Here is a 21,488-nt window from a genome sequence, read left to right as displayed (position 1 = left end):
CAGGTTTAGGCTGGGTTACCACGTGGGCTTGTGGGCTTCATTTTAAAAAAAAAAGAAAAAAGATTAGACCAGATTGGGCCTACACATCGGCCCGACTTGGCTAGGTTTACGCCAGCTGGTTGCACGGCCCAACCCGAGGATCCGACCTAGGTCATTTTTAATAAATTTTAATTTTATAATATTAAAATAATATTTTTAAAAATGAAAAAATTAATAAAAAAATTAATAAAAAATTTTTTTTTTAAAAAATTAAAAAATGTAGGGTTTGGTTGGGAATTGCCATGTTTTTCCTTTTTAGTGTAATTAGGCCTTTATTTGCTCATATATTAGTTATATCGCATGTTTAATTTGTATATTTAATTATGTTTAACTGCACATGCTCAATTTTATTGCAATTAGGATATTGGTAGCTATAATTATTATTTTAATGATTGCGTACATGCATGATCACCTCACATGTTAGTGGATAGGTGTAAAATCAATCCAAACTACCTAACAAAAATCTTTTCTTTTAAAATGAACAAGATAAGGTACCGAAATGGCACTAATTGATTAATTAGTGTAATCAAATCCCTAACTCTAGATTCTCTGGTAGCATAAGAAGTAAGGTATACTCCCATGCCTCACTTGGTTCTAGTTGTTGCAAAATTCTTAAAAATACCCCAATGTCACGTGAGATATGGGCTTGGGAGAGTCCACGCCTAATCATGGGCCGATCCGTCCATGCCACTGCACCTTCCTCAGCCACCGCCGCCATCGCTAGCCCACCATACTATCAATGTCTTCATCGCTTCTACTTCACTACTAATCCTCTTATCCCAAACATCGATAACCTCAGATTGACCTTAATGTGAAGTTGAGTCACCGAAGGAGTACCATATTTGGTCAACCTCGGATTGACCTCAATATTAGATGGTTGAACTTTGTTTTATGGTGTCTAGACCAGGTGGGTTGACCACCCTATTGTCCCTGACATCGATGACCTCGGATTTATCTCAATTTGAAGATCGAACCACAAGAGGAGAATTGGAGCTTGCAGAGAACAGTGACTCCGCGGTTACGATGCGGTAGCAACATGGTGGAGACGGTGAGGGGGAAAGAGATGGAGTGGAGAGGGTGTGGACCCGGTATGCTACCATTTTTTCGATTACTTTTTCTTATATGTTTGAAGAACCCGAGTTTAATTAGATATGGCCTACATGTACACAACACCAACCGGAGATTGGTCAAAGAGAATTCTCTCTTCATTAGAGATTACGGAAAGAGGGACGGTAGACTTAAATTCCGTATAAATAAGCAAGTTGAATAGATTGTATTTTGTCCTTCGCAATTTTTATCTACTTCCTTTCTTTCTTTCCCTTCAAAGTTTAAGCACTACCCCACTGCCAGACATTTCCTCCAATGACGTTAAGTTGCAAACGACCAACAAGCCTTTGGAAGTTCGCAAAACATGTTGTGATGTGAGTACTCTGGACTATTGAGCGTATTCCCCTTCGCCGTTGATTGTGGGTTTGATAAGTCCAATTACATAAATGAGAGGGAAGGGAGACTGAGATTTATTGAGTGGAGACCAGATTATCCTCCATGCAAAAAGCAACAAGAAAACCTCCAGTTTCTTCTTCCCTAATTTCACGCTTCACCTTTCAATTCCCACGTTAAAGTCCAAAGGCAAATTCTGCAACTTTGAGAAAACATAAATTTGAAGTTTTCTGACAACCACTGTGACATCTTGATTTTCAACCCTGCTTTCAACTAAATAAAATGGGCTTTTCATCAACACGCCTATGGCATTTTTCTTTGAGTTGGCCACTCACGAGATAACTAGCCTATCAGGTGAAGCCGTTAAGGAATCCAAACGCGACAGACTTGAGAATTCAATCAAAAATCGACTGCTCGACTATGCTAATCAGCAAGGGTCAATATGGTACCGTTAAAATCAACTAGAGACCGGAGATAGGTCGATTTGACAGAGGTATGTAATTAAAGTGTGGGTGATTTCACCTAATTGCAAAAAATTCACATTGAACGGTACTAAACTAATTTTTCTGTCGTTTCTTTACCCTGTGCCCGTATTTGAAATCTCGAGATTTTCACGACAACCGAGAGTCGCCTATGAGTCGAAGATCCACAATGTCACGCGCCGAATCCCAAATGCATGACAACCCCTACTTCACGATTGATAGAAAGCAACATCCCAGGACTCGTCGACGACCATTCATTTTGATATTTCATTATGCGCAAATGGAAGACAAACCATCCCCAGTCCAACAGATAATCAAACGATCAAACAGGGATAGAGGGATGAACAACAAGAACAAAAGCAACTACTCGCTTATACAACTTTAATGGATTAACCTACAGAGGATTGTTTCCAAAATTACAAGCCCACCAAAGGGGCTGATCCATCCTCTAAGCCAGACCAAAAAGGAAACTAGGCTAGGCTAATCCAACTATATAAAAGGAACCCTCGGGTTTGGCACCCCTAGTACTCGGACCCATCGGACTCAGGCTCTGTCGGGTCGATTGCTGGTGGAGTGGAGGCAAGATTCTCTACTGCACCGGCAGGTGCACCATTCTAAGGGCTTGAAAATGGTTATACAATAACCAGTGAGATAAAATCTCAGCGAGTTCTCCCCCTAAGCTCCGATTAGAACACCAACTCAACTTGAGGCATCTCTTCAGAACCACCCCTCAAGCAAACAACAACCAACGACCCACACAAGATAACAGCCAGGGTCAACCAACAATCAAATAGTCGATTCGCATGCAACCTTACCCAGTATACCATACCTTGCACGTTATATCTTAGCACAATGCACGCAATGCACATGGCCATTAGATGATGCAATTCATCAATCACACGAGTCGCGTCACAAGCGATCTCACCTGGCCATTGCCACACCCTGCACGTTATCGATTCATGCGTGTGTGCCATAAACATTGTGATCATCTCATGCATAATTGGAACCAATGATGCAATGCTTCTCATACGCACTTGCATCCACACGTGGTTCGATTATTACTTTCACCCCCCGAACTCTTACTGGGGCGGCGGGTATTTCACTATCGCCCCCCGGACTCCTGCCAGGGTGGCGGGTATTGCACTATCACCCCCTGAACTCCTATCAGGGCGGTGGGTATTTCAACTATCACCCCCTAGACTCCTACCAGGGTGATGGGTATTACCACAACCGAACCTCTGTCGGTGTATCCGATAAATCGGACTATCAGCCCCCGAACTCTTGTCAAGGCGACAGGTGTTTCACTATCACCCCCTGGACTCCTGCCGGGGCGGCGAGTACTGCATTATCAGCCCCCGAACTCCTGTCGGGGCAGCGAGTTCAATTTAGTGATCACGCAAGCACACCATCACAACTCACTTATTATCTTTGCATTAGTCAATGTACACATGCTTGCATATACAACCTCAATCCCTTTTCTCATAAAAGCGGTCCATTTTTGGTGTCCCTCGGACAAACCATTTTTCCCTTTTTTGTGAAAAGCATACAATTCATGCAGATATCCATGCAATGGCACATCCCATTCACATCATAGGATCAAAGCACATGAAATTAGACAATTTTTTACTCTCGAGTGAACAGTGCGCGTGAACAATACCGCGTGAGCAGTATTTCGTGAACAAGTGCACTATGAATAGTGAAATTCCATAATTCAATATTTAATAAATTAAATTCAGAAATTAAACAAAATATTAATTAAAGCAAACAATCAATAAATTAAAGCAAAACAAGCTTAATTAAACACAAACCACAATTAATTAGCAAAAAGCAGGATTAGCCTAAACTAATCTGAACCATCTTTCTAACCTCCTATCTTTGGGCTAATCCAACTTAATTAAACCCCTTAAACTAGAATTAAACCTAACTAAACCAACCATAAGCAAGTTTAGGCACTAAACGGAGGTTTAGGAGCTAAACTCACCCGTTAAGCGGGCTGGAGACACAAACGCGGTGGCGACGACGAAGGCGACGCACAGGGACCTCACCCATGGCGATCCAAGGCAGTCCCAGGGCTGAAACAACAACCACAACCTCTGCTTCCCTCTGAAACACTGAAAAACTAGGCTGCCGAAGGAGAAATAGAGTTGAACGGGCTAGCTGGAGCTCTGGCGAGCGGATGGCCAGCAACTGGCGGCGCCTAGGGGTCAAGGGGGACTTGCTAGTGGTTGGGATGGGCGGAGGATGGGTCAAAATGGGAGGAAAATGGCTGAAATCACGAAACAATGCAGGCAAGTAGGCGGACCGACGGACCGACAACTAGTTTCTTCTGGCCAGCCAACAAGTCGATTGGCGACTCCGTTTGGCGAGCGGCCGCCACCGTCCATACAGACTGGATGTCCTAAGCACAATGATGGGTGGCATGAAAGCTGATTATCATGAGATGGTAACAAACAACTCAGGTTTTCACAAGAAGGTCAGCTGGAGTAGAAACAAGAAGAAAAAGAAACAAGGGGAGAGAGAGAGGTCGACGGTTTGGGGCTGAAGAGGAGGAGAGAGAGTGATGTGAGGGCTGGTTGTCAAGCCTCATTAAGGCCCTCACATGCTTGCTTCAAGTCCCCAAGCAAGTGACATCACTTTCTCTCTCTTCCTTTGCCCTTATCCACACAAAAGCTAAGGGCAAAATGGTCATTTCACCTTGCACAATTCTCACTCTGCCTTTGGGCTGAAAATGATGGGTGGGCCTAAGAAATGGGCTTGGAAATGAATAGGAATGAGCTCGGGAATTGGTTGGGCTTGAAATGGCTAAAGATTGGACAATCGGCTTGGAAGGGTAAATAGGTTAGTTGGGTCCAACGAGCTCACTTGCTTATCTCGGGCCTTCCATGGTGGCTGTCCCACCTTGGGCATGAGGCCCACACTGGCCTTGCCCGGCCCACGTCCTTATAAGCTCGCTTCCTCGGTCCGTAAATCCCTTTTCCCAAAGACTCGGCTTAACTGGCAATGATGGCTGTCGAAGTAGCATCTTCAAAAAGTCCATCCCAAACGTTCCCAAAAATTCGAAATCCATTCTTGGATTCTCATGCCATTTCAATTTTGTTCTAATGCCATTTTGGTACAACTCAGATTGACAAGCGGCTTTAAGGATTCACGCGTAATCAACTCATGTCAAACCACGTTCAAGACATCTCGACACATGGACGCCTTTGACTACATGAAATTGCGAAGAATAGATTCTTATTTCAAAGTACACGATTTTCAAGAATTGACATACAGTCGTTTGCGGATTCGATAATAGTAAACGAAATCACTCGTTGTCCCATTATGTTATGTTTGCGAATCGACTTCAAGCCGTTTTTGAAAATCGACCTGCTTATCTACAACATCGTCCTCACACAAGTCTCATGGTCAAGTCGTTTTCCCTGGTCAAGTTCTTTAGTCGCTCTATCCTCATTTGTCTTTCCTCTCAAGGTCAGTATTTTAGGAGTGATCAATTCCGAGTGAAATCAACTAACAATGCATTGACAAAATTCACGTTCATTTATCCCTCAAAGGGCTCAAATTTCAGGACGTCACACACAATGTGGATCGAAAATAATCGACCACGGGTCAAATGCGCTAAAAATTCCTAAAAACTACCAGGTGGGTTAGGTCACGCTAAAATCGTATCTGGTTGAAATTAACCAAGAAATTGAACCTGATTTCAAAAATTAAAAGTTCTGTCATATCACGATTTATTTTAGGAACGTCAACTCATCATCTAAAGAATTTTTGGCAAATCCGAATTTTAAGCGAAAAATCAAAGTTTGGCGAAATTGGACCGGGAAATTTGGAGGCCCATTTTTTTGTGCACTTTGGCAACCAAGTTGGATTATTTGGTGAGGAAAATGGTGGAATTGAGTGTGGGTTTCCTCCTTGGCATTATGACTTTGAAGAAGAATGAAGTTGAAATTGAAGGGAAATACCTCAAAATTCGTAGCCATGGTGGGATGCAACATTTGGAGCATCCTTTGAAGCTTGTAGAGGAAGATTTGGAGGGATAAGGGCTGCTGGTCAAGGCTAAGGGCTGGTGGGGTATTGAACTTGAGTATTTAGGATATTTATGAAGACTTTGAGGGGTTGTTGTCCCCATTCAACCAGCAGACCTTCTTCTTCTTCTTCCTTGCCTCACCTTTCTCCATTGTTGTTGTTTGAGAGCTCAAGACTAGCAGAGAAGACCAGCCAAGCCAGCAGCAACTACCGGTGTCGCCGTTCACCCGTCCGAGCACCACCCGAGCCAGTCGAAGCCACTCGACTGTGCCCACGCGCCCGTCTCGCTCACACGCCGTCGTCTGTGCTTCTCCTCCGTCCGCTCACATCGCAGCTCAATCAACCAGGCTGCCTGTCCACCGTCTGCAGCTCCCTCCGCCAGACCAACTAGCCCAAGCTCAACCCGTTCCAGCCACCATAGCTCTTGTACCAGCCCAAAAACAAAAGCAAATCTCAACTTTGGGCTGAGAGCCTTAGGCTGTTTTCGAGCCCTTTCCCGACCTTCCTTGGCCTCACTCTAGGCCCGAGTCTTGCTCGCCTCTGCGTCGCCGTAGCCGTGAACTCATCGGCTCGCAAATTCGGTAAGTTAACTCCATAATCCTTGATTAGGTTGTTAATTGCACTTAGGAAATTAGTTTAGTGTTAATTATCTTAGTTAGATTAGTACTAAGTGAGATTAGCCTTAAGATGGATTAGTGCTAATCTAGCATGTTTAGATTAGCCTTAATATGGATTATTGTTGATCTAATTAGTGAGATTAGCACTAATGAGGTTGGATTAGTCCAATTCAGTGGACTTTCTTAAGTTATAATTTCTGGACCCTGGCCATTTGCCATTTTTGTGGATCGAAATGTGTTAAGATTTTGAAGTCGATTCCTTCTTGAGAAATGTTTTAGACATCTTCAGCTATAACATATATCTTACTCAATATTTTTAGGGATTTAAAAGAGTGAAATATCAACTTCGTCATTTGAAAACAGAACCTCTGTTTTTGCTGGAACTGGTGATCTTTTGGGATTCCAATGATTTTTATCAACTCTTAGGGTTCAAATTTTGAAATGATTTCTTCACGAAAGTTGTTTCTCACATATTTTAGTTCAACATAATTAAATTTCAAATCAAATGAACAAGTTTTGGATTTCAAACCAAACTGATTTCAGAAAACAGATTTTCTGAAAACGGACTCAGTTTTTGTACTGGATTGAGCGATTTACTGGGCTTAATCTACAAGGATTTGGGTTAAGGTGTCTGATGAAAAAAAATTTATTATGTGTCCCTTACAACATATTAAAATTTTGGAATTTTTTAAACTCATTTAATTAGATTTCTGGATTTAAACTCAGAGACATGCGAGTGGACCATTTCTGCCGATTAGGATAGGTAGTAGTTTTGGTGATTGTTCTTGATGCTATGCTTGCTGAACCATGCCTATTTGGTGATGTGGTTGCTTTATGATATTCGTAGAAGTTATGCGTGATGATGCGGAAATGGTTGTGCCATGGTCGTGGTTTATTGTTATTGCTTTATGTAGCAACTATTGGAAGAGAATAAGATGTGTTGAGAAAACCGTGAGCAGGTAAAGGACTAAGTGTGCACGATAATGAAACTTCATATGAGTCACCTCTAGAACCTTGTATTGTTGCTTATTGTAGTCAAGAACTAAGTACTACACGACAGCGTGACTTCATGGAAGCCACCTCTAGCACCTTGCACTATTGCTTATTGTGGTCAAGAACCAAGTATTACACGACAGCGTAACTTCGTGAGGGCCACCTCTAGTATCTTGTACTATGGCTAATTGTGGTTAGGGACAAAGTGCCACACAATATCGGAACTTCGTGGGGAGGGGCACCTCTAGAACCTTGAATCTGGTATTGAGTATTGAGTTGGAATGTGGAGTAGGAATATTGAGTTGGGATGTTGAGTTTGAATATTGAGTTGGAAGGTAGAGTTGGATATTGAGAGTGAATATCGGGTGTGGATTAAACCACCGATATGAGTTATCTGCGTCTAATTATGGGACGAAATTGGGTGGCACATAATGGGACGTGTCATAACAATTTGGCCCTATAATTGAGACTTTTGTAAATATTCAATAAGTGTTTTGAAGTGTTCCAATTGTTGATTACACATGCTGTGTTTATGAGTGCATATGAGATGTACTAATGTGCAGGGACGCACCCAAGCGAGGTAAGTTCTGGATGGCACATGTTTAGGATGCCTTTGAGTGAATTCTCGCCTTAGTCAGGGCGTAGGGTTTAACTCACTAAGATTTTTATCTCACCCAGTCGTGGGTTACCATTTTTCAAGGCCGTAGTGTGGAAGATCCAATGCCAGAGTCGAAGGGATCTTGAGTAGAGTTTTTCCGGTAGTTCTTTTAAGGCAGACCTTAGGGTACAGGCTTGTAGTACTAACTTGATTTGTATATACAGCATGATTTGAAAAATTGGTTGTCCTGCTTTTCTATCACATGAATTTGATTGTTGTCTGGGTTTATGAGTTTGCTTCCGTATGTGCATAAAACAAAAGGGTTGGCAATGCGTCTTGGGGCATCGCAATTTAGTCGACTATCGAGGGATGTGCGCGCACTCGAGGTTCGGGGCATGACAACCACTAGCGAGGCACGTGGGGCTTGGCCCGATACAAGTGGGAGTACTTCTAGGGCATGTTTGTTTATTTTTGTTTCTGTTCCCTAGAACAAAACGCCTTTGGTAAAACTTTTGCTCCCTAGAACAAAAATATTTTTTTGTTCCCGAACAAATTTTAAACAGAAACAAGAAGTAGAAAAAGTTGTTTCTTGTTCGGGAACAATTCCGAGAAACAATTTTTCTCTCCTTTTTTCTTCTCTTTCTTTTTTTCTTCTTCTTTTTTTCTTCTTCTTCTTCTTCCTTTTCTCGATCACGACCTTGGCCATGGCCGGCGCCGGCAACCTCGCCGGAGCGTCGCCGGCCCCCGAAGACACCGAGCCACGGCGAGGCTCGCCTCGCTCGGCCTCGCCTAGGTTGGGTGAGGCCAAGCCTCGCTGATCGACACGAGGCTTGGCCTCGCTAGGCCAAGGCAAGGCCGACCTCGCCCGGGCGATGCGAGGCTCGCCTGGCCACCGAGGCCACTAACGAGGCTCGACCTCCCCAAATCTAGCGAGGCCGAGCCTCACGATGGCCCGACGAGGCTCGCAAGCTCGCCAAAGCTCGCCGAGTCGGTCACGGCTGCCACCGTGGCTGGCAACCGGCCATAAAGAGAAAGAAGGAAAAAAGGAAAAGAAAAAAAGAAAGAAGAAAAAAAAAGGAAAAAATATAATAAAAATTATTTAAAAACTAAAAGAAACAATAAAATTATATAAGTTTACCAAACACATTTCTATTCCAGGTAGAAATTTTTTGTAGTTACCAAGTGCGTTCTTATACTAAAAATTGTTCCCGGGAATAGAAACAAGAAAAACTATTTCTGTTCAAAAATTGTTCTCCGGAACAGAAACATTATCAAACGCGCCCTAGTAACTAGAACAGGCGGTGAGCTTTTATAGGTGTGAGAATTATATCCCGAGCCAAACCAACATGGGCATTGGGATGTTTCGAGTTTTTGTAGAGGAATGGAAAACCTTCGTAACGAGGAGGAGGGAACATCGCCAAGATTATAGACTTGGTTGTTGACTTGATGGTCCCAATTTTCTTCTTTAACTACATCTCGGTTGTACTCATGCATGAAGCAAAGAAAAGCCTACCCCAAATAACCTAAACGACCTGTGATGGCCTCATCTCAGAAACAATTCTCCATGTTGTTCCTCGCTCGTGTCCTCCTCATGCTCGCGCAAGAAATGCCTCGTCTTGCTTCATCTCGAAGCTCTTCTCTAGTGGCCCTTGCCGGTGCTGGTAAACAAACGGTAAATGAGGAAGTGGAGGCACTCCTAACTTGGAAGTCTGCACTAGACAGCCAGAGCCACTGCACTTTGTCTTCATGGAACGGAAGCAACCCTTCTTTGTGCATGGAATCAATTGTGATCCTTTCGGCAGCATAGTGAGCTTGAACCTTTCAAATTCTGCCATACGTGGTACGCTTCATCATCTCAATTTCTCCTGGTTAGCTAACTTGGTCTCTCTAGAGCTTGCCAACAACTCGCTCTTCAGAAACATCCCTCCAAGCACGGCTAATCTTGCCAAGCTTGTTCATCTGGACTTGTCTCAAAATAACCTCTTGGGAACATTCCAACTCAACTTGGGTCATTGCGATCTTTACAAGTTCTTGAGTTTTCACTTAATAAGCTTTCCGATCCTATCCCTCAAGAAACTGGAAACCTTACGTCTCTCTCGGCACTCATTCTCTCGATAATAACTTCAGTGGCTCTATAGCTGATTCAATAGGAAAGTTGGGAAATTTGGCTGCCTCACTCCTCGATGAGAACAATACCTCTGGCTCTATTCCTTCCAGCATACGAAACTTAAGCAAGCTCATTCAGTTAAGTCTACGTGTGAATAATCTGGCGGGCTTTCTTCGCACCGGGATAAATAATCTCACATTCCTCGCACTCCTACGTTTATCTAATAACGACTTTGTTGGCCAATTGCCACAACAAATATGCAAAGTGGCCAAACTCTTGTAAATTTTAGTGCTTTTAATAATCACTTCACTTGGGACTATCCTAAGAACCCTAAAAATTGTCCAAGTTTGTATAGACTTAGGTTCCAAAACAACTTGCTCAAGGAAAACCTAACTCGATGCGCTAGGTGTGTACCCTAACTTGGATTACTTTGAGTTGAGCAACAATGAATTTTACGATGTGCTCCCACCAACATTGGTTGAATGTAGAAATTTATAGAGCTTGCTAATCTCCAACAATAAAATCTCCGAAAACATACTGCCTCAACTCGGAAATATGAATCAATTGCACAAATTTGTCCTCTCTTTGAATTTTATTGTTAGGGAAATTCCCAAACACCTAGGAAAGTTGAAGATGCTACTAGAGCTTTCATTAGACTGCAACCGTTTTGAAGGCCACATCCCTCAAGAACTTGGAGCGTTGCCCAATCTACAGAAACTCAAAATTGCAAGAAACAACTTGAGTGGATCAATTCGTACAGAAATTGAGGAGTGCTCCAACCTTCAATTCTTGAGTTTAAGCGGGAATAATCTTGGAAACAGTATTCCTATGGAGTTCTGCGATCTATGGTCTCTTCAAATTCTTGATCTAAGTTAAAATTTGCTTACGAGAGTAATACCCAAACAACTTCAACAACTGTATATATTGGAAATACTCAATCTCTCATACAATCAGCTTTCAGGTTTAATTGAGTCAACCTTTGATGATATGGTTGATGGAGAAAACTCCTTTATTGTTTTGAAGTTGACAAAACGTTTCCATCAGTCTAGTCTGAAGACTTCCAGATTCAAGTGTTAAAGTCTGAAAAATTCCAGATTCTATCGTCAAAGTCTGAAGACTGCAAGACTCAAGACTCAAAGTTTACCCTCACTGACAGTTTCCAGACCGACGAAGAGAAGACTTATCTAGATGCGAGTTTATCTTCAAGGATTCAGTTCGTATGGTTTGTAGAAGATCTTACGGCTGAAGATAGCACCTCGTGATCCATTATTCTTTTTGGAATCAATTCGAATAATCAGATCTGTTGAAAGGCGAAGTATACTTAGAAGGTTCTACTTATGGAAACCTAGATCCTGATTGTATGGGCGAGCAGGATTGGTGGGCTATCATCACATCCCTTAAATGACTCGAGATCTTCTTAATTGATTATGTCCAAGATGTAGATTGGAAGAACTCCTTTGGAAAGTGCCAACAGTCATGAAGGCATGAAGGAGTATATAAGGAAGACGCTCAAGTTATTCAAGTGTGTGCGTAAAAGAAGAATTCCAAAGTCTAAAACTCTTAGTTCTTTTCTATTTCAATCATAGAGCTTTATTTGTACTCAAAAGAGATATCAAACACTTGTGAGACTTTGAAGAAGTGTAGTAGAGTCTCTACACTGTAAAGTAAAGGACATAAGACTGTAACATCTCTTTTGATCCTTAGTGAAATCCAACCAGTGGGCTATTAGCGCGGGAGAGTTGACGTAAGCTTGATCTAAGCCGAACCACTATAAACATTATGTTTCTATTCTCTTTCTCTTAAACTCCTTATTTCAATTTACAGCTTTATATAACTATTTACTACTGTTTACATCGCTAACAAATTATTTTGAAGTTTCGGAAAAATTTCTTTATCACCTATTCACCCCCCTCTAGGTGATCTTACTAGCCCCTTGCAATTGGTATCAGAGCTTGTGTGCTCGTTTTATTGAAGTGCCTTTACTTCTGAGCTAAAGATCTATGGCTAGTATTTTGGCTCCAGGTTTAGTTGAAGGCCAAAGCAACATCAGACCTCCTTACTTTGATGGAAAGGAATACAATGTTTGGAAAAACAAGATGAAGGCATTCCTAAGATCGAAAGATCCTTTGGAATGAGATGTGGTAGAAAAGGGAATCATTCCTAAAGCTGCATTAGTCTCAGAGAGAGGAAAAGAAGCTATAGATGCTAGCAAAATGGCACAAGATGAAATAACCAAGAGACAAGCTCTTGATGCTAAAGCAATCCACTCTTTATACCGTGCTTCTTTATCTCCTACTGAATATGACAGAATTTCATCTTGTGAAACAGCCAAAGAAGTTTGGGATAGGTTGCATGTTACCTATGAAGGAACTGATCGAGTTAAAGAAACAAAAATCAATATCTTACTCGGACAGTATGAAGCCTTCAAGATGAAACCAAGAGAATCCATTACTGACATGTTTAGTCATTTCACAGATATTGTAAACAGTCTATCATATCAGGGACGGCCAATCTCAAGACCAATGAAGGTCAATAAATTGTTGCGTGGACTATCCAAAGATTGGAATTACGTGAGGACTTCAATAAGAGAAACCCAAAGGATCATGCCTCTTACAGCTGATGAACTTGTAGGCACACTTCAGTCATATGAAGTGGAGCAACTCAATGAAGAAAAAGATCCCAAAGGTAAGAAGTCAATTGCTTTAAAATCTAACGATGATTTTGATGATACAGATTCTGAAGATGACATAGATGATGAAGAGCTAACACTCATGATAAGGAAATTCAGGAAACTGAACAGAAAGGGAAGAAGATTTAACTGGAAGAAACAAGGCTCTCAAAAATTCTAAAACAAATCAACTGAGGATGACGAGGTCAACAAAGATGTGGTCTATTTTGAATGTAAGAAAAAATGACACATTAGACCCAACTGCCCTCTATTGAAGAAAAAGAAAGCAAGAACTGAAAAGTTCAAGAAGGCTCTTAAAGCAGAGACATGGAGTGATACAGAATGTGAGGAAGGTGATGAAGAGTATGCCAACATATGTTTAATGGCAAACTCAGAATCAGACTTAGATTTTGGAACAAATTCAAACTCAGACTCAGAAAGTGAAATCGAGGTTAGTAATTTAAATATTCTTGCTAAAGTTTCGAAGAACATAGATGAACTTTGTCTTAGTCTCAAAACCTCTTTTAAAAGGATCTCTAAACTAAAAAGGGAAAATTCCAAACTAAAGCAACATGAAATCTCTTGTAAAGAAAAGTTCGAAAATTTAGACAAAAGTTTTGTTGTTTTAAAAGAAAATGCAAACTCTATTTCAAAGGAAAACACATTCTTGAAAGAGGATATTTCAAATACTACAAAAAGGTTTTCAATAGGATCTAAGAAGTTGGAAAATATTCTTTCAATTCAAAAACCATATTTCAACAAATTTGATTTGGGTATAACACCAGAAACTATTCCTTTAATTGATTTCCCAAAATTAAAGTAAAGAATCAAACAAAGATCTACAAAAACATTTTACATCATTTTCGAAAGGTTTTTATAAAATCTAACTGCTCTCAAATGTTCAAAGTGTAATAACTCCATTTTGAGAAAAAAATGTCCTATAGTTTGGAGACCTAAAGGAATGGACAAAGACTTATTGAGGACCCAAGAAAATGTGGGTACCAAAGAAAATTTGAGTTCTTTTTATAATTGCAGGTCACTATCAAGAAAAATGTAAAGTGGTATTTGAATAGTGGCTGCTCAAGACACATGACAGGAGATCCTAGCTATTTTGTAAAGCTTATGGAAATAAAAGGAGGAAAAGTTTCTTTTGGAGGAAATAGCAAATGAAGAATTGTTGGATGTGAAACTATAAAATTGAAAGTCTCACAATCAACAATGTCTTCTTGGTGGAAAGGTCCGAATTACAATCTACTCAAAGATCGGTCAATTGTGTAACACTTGATTCAAGATTAACTTCCAAGAAGGCATTTGTTCGGGAACTTGTAAGGATTTATCTCAATCTTTCACTGGATGAAGACATGGAAATATCTATCTTTTGGATATAAAACCAAAAAGCTCTCAATGTCTAATATCCATTCAAGATGAAGCAAACCTCTGGAATAGAAAACTTGGTCATGTCAACATGAAGCAAATTGCCAAGATCTCATCCAAGAAGCTTGTTCGTGGACTGCCCAACCTGACGTATCAAAAATATGACTTATGCACACCATGTGTTTTGGGAAAACAGGTTAGAAGTTCTTTCAAACCTATAAACAAAGTTTCTTCTAATCGGGTTTTGCAGCTTCTGCATTTGGATCTCTTTGGACCGACCAGAACTCAAAGTATTGGTGGAAAGAGATACTGCCTAGTAATCATGGATGATTATTCTCATTTTACTTGAGTATACTTCTTGGCAAGTAAGTCTGAAATCTTTTCTTATTTTTCAAAATTTGCTAAGAAAGTTCAGAATGAAAAATGATATGCTATTTCGAGTATTAGAACAAACCATGGAGGTGAGTTTGAAAATCAAGATTTTGCAAAATTCTATGATGACTCTGGTTTTCAGCATGTTTTCTCTTCTCCATATACTCCAGAACAAAATGGAGTTGTCGAAAGATAGAATAGATCTTTACATGAAATGGCTAAAACACTCTTAATTGAAAGTAATATTTCTTCTTGTTTTTGGGCTGGAGCAGTTTTTACAACCTTGTTATATTATTAATAGAGGATTCTTGAGGCCTATTTGAGAAAACGCCTTATGAATTATTCAAAGGAAAGAAGTCAATTGTCTCTTATTTCCATGTGTTTGGTTGCAAGTGTTCTATTTTAAAGAATGCAAATGATCGAACTGGTAAGTTTAAAGAAAGATCGGACAAATGAATTTTTCTTGGCTACTCAACCTCAAGCAAAGCCTACAGAGTATTCAACAAGAAGAGTCAGTCTGTGGAAGAATCTATGAACGTCAAGTTTCAAGACTCAATGCAGAATCAAATGAATCAAGCTCAACTTAAAGAATCTGAACCTACTTCAAATCCTACCAAGTCTACTTCTCCCGAAGTGACTCAGACTCCTGAAGTTCAACAACAAGATGAACTAGAAAATTCAACTGAAACAGAGGATTAGCATACTCACAAACCAACCAGTAATTGGAAGCATAAGTCAAGTCATCCTAAGGAACTCATCATTGGCAACATCGATGAAAGAATTTGCACCAAATCCAAAAGGCGTAAAGAGTCTAGTGCTTTAGCACTTGTTTCTTAAATTGAACCCAAAACTGTAGAAGAAGCCTTGGCTGAAGAAGGTTAGATTAAAGCTATGCAAGAAGAGCTCAGACAGTTCAGCATTAATGATGCTTGGGAACTTATACCTAAACCTAAAAGTAAGTCTATTATTGGAACTAAATGGGTTTTCAGGAACAAGATGGACAAGAAAGGAAAAGTGGTCAGGAACAAAGCAAGACTCGTAGCCAAAGGATATACGCAAGAAGAATGGATAGACTATGACGAGACATATGCACCAGTAGCGAGGTTAGAAGCAATTAGAATATTACTTGCTTTTGCTTGCTATAAAAATTTTAGGTTATTCTAAATGGACATAAAAAGTGCATTCCTAAATGGATTTATCCAAGAAAAAATCTATGTGGAACAAACACCTGGTTTTGAAGATCCAAGAAAGTCAGACTCAATCTTCAGACTGAAAAAGGCTCTTTATGGACTAAAGCAGGCACCTCGGGCTTCGTATGATAGGTTAAGTAAATTTCTAATTCAAAATGGTTTTGATAAAGGTAAAGTAGATACCACCTTGTTCATTAAGAGAGAAGGTAAAGATTTTCTACTCATTCAAATCTATGTTAATGATATTATTTTCGGATCACCTAATGAAAATCTGTGCAAGAAATTTTCTAAGTCTATGCAAGATGAATTCGAGATAAGCATGATGGGTGAATTAACCTTTTTTTCTCAGATTACAAGTCAAACAATTGATGAAGGGAATTTTCATTCACCAAGAGAAATACGCGAAAGATCTCATCAAAAAGTTCGGCTTGGAGAAGTGCAAAAAGACTTAGATACCTATGTCAAGTTCTTCAAAACTGGATAAAGATGAAGAAAAAAAGAGTGTAGACCAGAAGCTATACAGGAGCATAATTGGTTCACTTCTTTACCTCACTGCATCTAGACCTAATATTTTGTTTAGTGTTTGCATTTGTGCTAGGTTCCAATCAAATCCCAAAGAATGTCACTTAACTGCTGCAAGGCACATCATCAAATACATTACAACAACTCCAAAGCTAGGACTGTGGTATCCAAAAGAATGAGACCTTACTCTCCATGGATATTCAGATGCAAACTTAGCAGGTTGCAAAGTGGACAAAAAGAGTAATTCTGGTACATGTCAACTGCTTGGTAACAAGCTATTATCATGGTTTTCAAGAAAACAGAGTACCGTAACTCTTTCAACAGTCGAAGCAGAATATGTGGCTCTTGGAAGTTGCTGCTCTCAAATCTTGTGGATACGGCAACAGCTAAGAGATTTTGGAATTGAAGAATCATGTACTGACATCAAATGTGACAACACCAGCACCATAAATTTCACCCAAAAAAATCCAATTATGCATTCAAAGGCAAAGCATATAGAGATTCGACATCACTTTATTAGATATCATGTTCAAAATGGAGAAGTTATGATTGAGTTCATTTAACTCAGAGAATCAACTGGCAAACATATTTACAAAGCCATTAGAGAAAAGTTTATTTGAGTCTATTCGCACCAGACTGAACATCACATTTTTTATCGAGTAAAGTCTGGAAGTGTTCAAGACTCAGAAGCAAAGTTTGAAGGTATTCAAACTCAGAATGACTAAGAGTTACGACTGTAAGTTATTTTGATACTAGCAATTTAATTTTTAGATAAAATTTTTAAAATGTACAATTACTTTTTGAATCGCTATTTTCTTTTTAGCAATTATCTTTTCGTTTTTAATTATGGCAGTTTTTCATTTTCAAAAAGGCAGTTTTATTTTTTCTTTACGACGATTCATTTACCTCGCTTCGTTTGCTTTATATACTGCTGAGATTCATCTTTTCCGTTTTCACTCTCAAATCCTAGAATACAAAAATCGCACTTGCTCTCACTTTCTCTGTAGTTTATTCCAAAAAATTTTCACCTTTTCAAGCAAGCTTGAGAATTTCTCCCTTAAAGCGATAATGTCTTCAAGAAAGTCTTCGAGAATCGCAAGCAGGGAACCACGACACATGCCTGAGAGTCCTACGCATTTCAGTTTGACTAAGGAAGAAAACTCTTCTCAACCACAACGACCAAGTCAGCAACAACCTTCTCAACAACGTCAGTCTCCTCCACTGACTCAACCAGAAGAAGAAATAATTGAAGTTGAACCTGTAAGAACGCTGACACCTAAAGTTGCTTTATTCTAAGTTGAAAGAATAAGGTACTTCTATGTCTTTGATTGATGAGTATCTGAGAGAGAGAGACTACGAAAATGAAACTCTATTCTTGCACGATATGGAGAAGATAGGGATTGCAGAAAAAGGGTTGGCTGAAAAGGCTTTTCCTAACTTTCCTAGTGACCCGAATTATGGCACATTTAATCAGCCAGAAGGAAAGGACGATGACGAACGAATGTTTACACATTTCCAGCCTCGGATGGGAGTGGCTGCAAATGTTGGTGGTGATGGAGCAAGTTTTTTCCGGTCTAAGAACCACAAAAAGATTTATTCAAAACTGATGAAGAGAGGGGTTATGAACCCTAGAAGTATTGATTTTGATTTTCTTGATTTTGTGCAAGTAAATCTGAGGGAAAAGTTTGCAGTTCTTCAATTGGAGCATCTTTGTTCTGAATCTACAATTGCTTATCCAGAACTTACAGCCTACTTCTATTCGAATCTATCCTTTTTGGATGCAAACAGTTTCTCTTTCACAGTCAGGGATAAGGAGTTTTTGGTGGATATGGACACTTTGGCTGATTTGTTTGGGGTGGAAAGAGCGTGTTTCCAACCAATCAGTGTGTCCATTGCTCACGCTACACTGGCAGTGGTAAAAGACAAGTTTACTGAAGGCAAGATATCCTACTCTAGGATGAATGCCTCCAACATCTTGCTGCATAAAATCGTGATCAACTGCATCCGTCCAAAATCAACATCTAAGGCTGATGTGTCTCGTTCTAAAGCAAAGTTGATGTATGCCATCAATGTTGGCTACAAATTTTCTCTGCCTCACACCATCCTATTTCACATGTACAGGACAGTGGTGAAAGATAAGGGACAACTCTCTTATTCTACTCTTATCACATGCCTTTTCAAACATTTCAAAATTCACATTCCTGCATCTTTATGTTTGACAAGCATTACTCCAATGGTGATTGGATTTAAAATGGTCACCAAGATGCGTCTGAAAGAGCTTAACAAAGATGTTAGAGCGCATGAAGGAGAAGTCTCCCGTCAAGGCGAAACAAGACTCTACAGCGGCCAAAAGGAAAGGCAAGGAGCCCATGGATGCTCCAGCAAAAAGGAAGAGAACTCTCATCTTGTAGGATGAAGAAGATAAGGACGAGATGACTCTCTCAACCTTAAGAAACTTGAAGAGTTTTGTCAACTTTCAAGAGATAGATGAACGAGAGACCAGAGAAGAGACAAAAGAAAAAGAGGAAGGAAGAAGAGAAGAAGAAGGAGAGGAAGAAAGAAGAGAAGAAGAGGCTCGAGAAGATTCCCTTGAGCCTACCTTGGCAATATCCTTGTCAATCAACTCAGAACAAACAAGGAGTGGAACTGCTGGAGTGAAAGGAAAAGAAAACATCACTTTCTTGCTAAGGCAGAACAGGAAGAAGAATTTACTTCTCCACCTGAAGGCACAAAAATAGGGGGAGCTGCTGAAAAACGAGGTATTTCTTCACATGTTATAACTAGTGATGTTAGTCGATCTGCAGCAGATCCAGAGGATGTATATGCCTCTCTCCATCTAGAACCAGACCTTGAGGCATTCACTCCTAGTCACAGTCAACGAACTGTTGAAGATCCCTCCAATCTCAAGACTCCAGGAACAAATTCAATTGGACCCAGTGCTACACTAGTACATTTAGTGGACTTTTCACGAATGATGGATATCCTGTTGGATTTAAAGAATGGTCAATATGGTTTGGAGTATGAGATAAAAGATCTCAAAAAGGTTTTCTTGACTACTTCAATTTCATTACAAGAACAGTTATTCGCCCTGAAGAATCAAGTGCAAGATACTATGAAGGGTGAAGATTTATAGCAACCGAGGGAGACTATTGGAAAGCTTGAAAAGACAGTGAGCTCTATGGGGGAATTCCAGCTTGTTTGCTTGCCAAAACAGCCATGATTTTCACACCACTCTTCTCATTCAACTTTTTTGCTTATTCTCCACTTTTTGCTGTTTACAAAAAGGGGGAGAAGTCATGCAGATTTGTCTTTACTTTTAATGATCTTTATGACTTTTAGTCTTTGGTATTTTTGTTTGGTTGTGGACTTTTGACTTTGGATCTTGACTGCTTGATTGTTATCGTGATTTGAATCTTTCATGCTTGCAATAACTTAGCCTGAGATACTAAGTGTGGATCGATAGTTATCTTGCAGGATTAACACATTTTCTGTGGTTGCAGAATTGATACTATCCAAGACCTAATCTTATTTTTATAAGTTATCATGTATTGCTTAAGTTTTGTAGGACAAAAGTTTTCAAATCTGCAGGAAAGTTGTCACCATAAAAAAGGGGGAGATTGTTGGAGAAAACTCCCTTATTGTTTTAAAGTTAACGAAACGTTTCTATCAGTCTAGTCTAAAAACTTCCAGACTTAAGTGTTTTTTTTTTTTTTATGTTGGAGGAACCGCTTTGGCTGATAGCCGCCACGTAAACCCCCAGATGACGCTAGCCCAGGACACACCACCAAGGCGCCACGCTTAAATCACCTAATGATCCGCCAGCCTCCCTGCAACTTGCGTTGTAGGGGCTTCAAACTCTGGACCTCCCATTTGGAGGTCTGGAGCCTACCCAGCGGAGCCACCACGGCCGGTGGTTCCAGGCTTAAGTGTTAAAGTCTGAAGAATTCCAGATTCTGTCGTCAAAGTTTGAAGACCTCAAGACTTAAAGTTTACTCTCATTGCTAGTTTCCAGACCGACGAAGAGAAGACTTATCTAGATACGAGTTTATCTTCAAGGATTCGGTTTGTACGGTTTGTAGAAGATCTTACAGCTAGAGATAGCACCTTGTGATCCATTATTATTATTGGAATCAATTCGGATAATCAGATCTATTGAAAGGCGAAGTATACTTGGAAGGTTCTACTTATGAAAACCTAGATCCTGATTGTATGGGCAAGCAAGATTGGTGGGCTATCATCACATTCCTTAAATGACTCGAGATCTTCTTAATTGATTTTGTCCAACGAGTAGATTGGAAGAACTCATTTGAAAAGTGCCAATGGTCATGAAGGCATGAAGGAGTATATAAGGAAGACACTCAAGTTATTCAAATGTGTGCGTAAAAGAAGAATGAAGAATTCCAAAGTCTGAAGCTCTTAGTTTTTTGCTATTTCAATTGTAGAGCTTTATTTGTACTCAAAAGAGATATCAAACACTTGTGAAACTTTGAAGAAGTGTAGTAGAGTCTCTACACTGTAAAGTCAATGACATAAGACTGTAACATCTCTTTTGATCCTTAGTGAAATCCAGCCAGAGGGCTATTAGCGCGGGAAAGTGGACGTAAGCTTGATCTAAGCCGAACTACTATAAACATTGTGTTTCTATTCTCTTTCTCTTAAACTCCTTATTTCAATTTACAGCTTTATATAAATGTTTACTACTATTTACATCGCTAGCAAATTATTTTGAAGTTTCGGAAAAATTTCTTTATCACCTATTCACCCCCCCTCTAGGTAATCTTACTAGCCCCTTTCAATGGTAAGCTTGACATCCCATGACATATCATACAATGAGTTAGAGGGTCCTTTACCAAACATTCTTGCCTTTCGTAATGCTACAATTGAAGTTGTGAGAGGGAACAAAAGCTTGTGTGGAGTTATTGCTAGTTTGAACCCTTGTACAGCAACAACATCCAAAGGCAAGAACAAAAACAAAATGTTGCTGCTAATTTTGATTCCTACTTTAGGTTGCCTACTTTTATTGCTTCTTGTTGTGGAATTTCAAGTATAGTATGCTGAAG

The sequence above is a fragment of the Eucalyptus grandis genome, chromosome 2, assembly GCF_016545825.1.
Source record: "Eucalyptus grandis isolate ANBG69807.140 chromosome 2, ASM1654582v1, whole genome shotgun sequence".
NCBI lineage: Eukaryota > Viridiplantae > Streptophyta > Magnoliopsida > Myrtales > Myrtaceae > Eucalyptus > Eucalyptus grandis.
Note: the sequence above shows the minus strand (reverse complement) of the source record.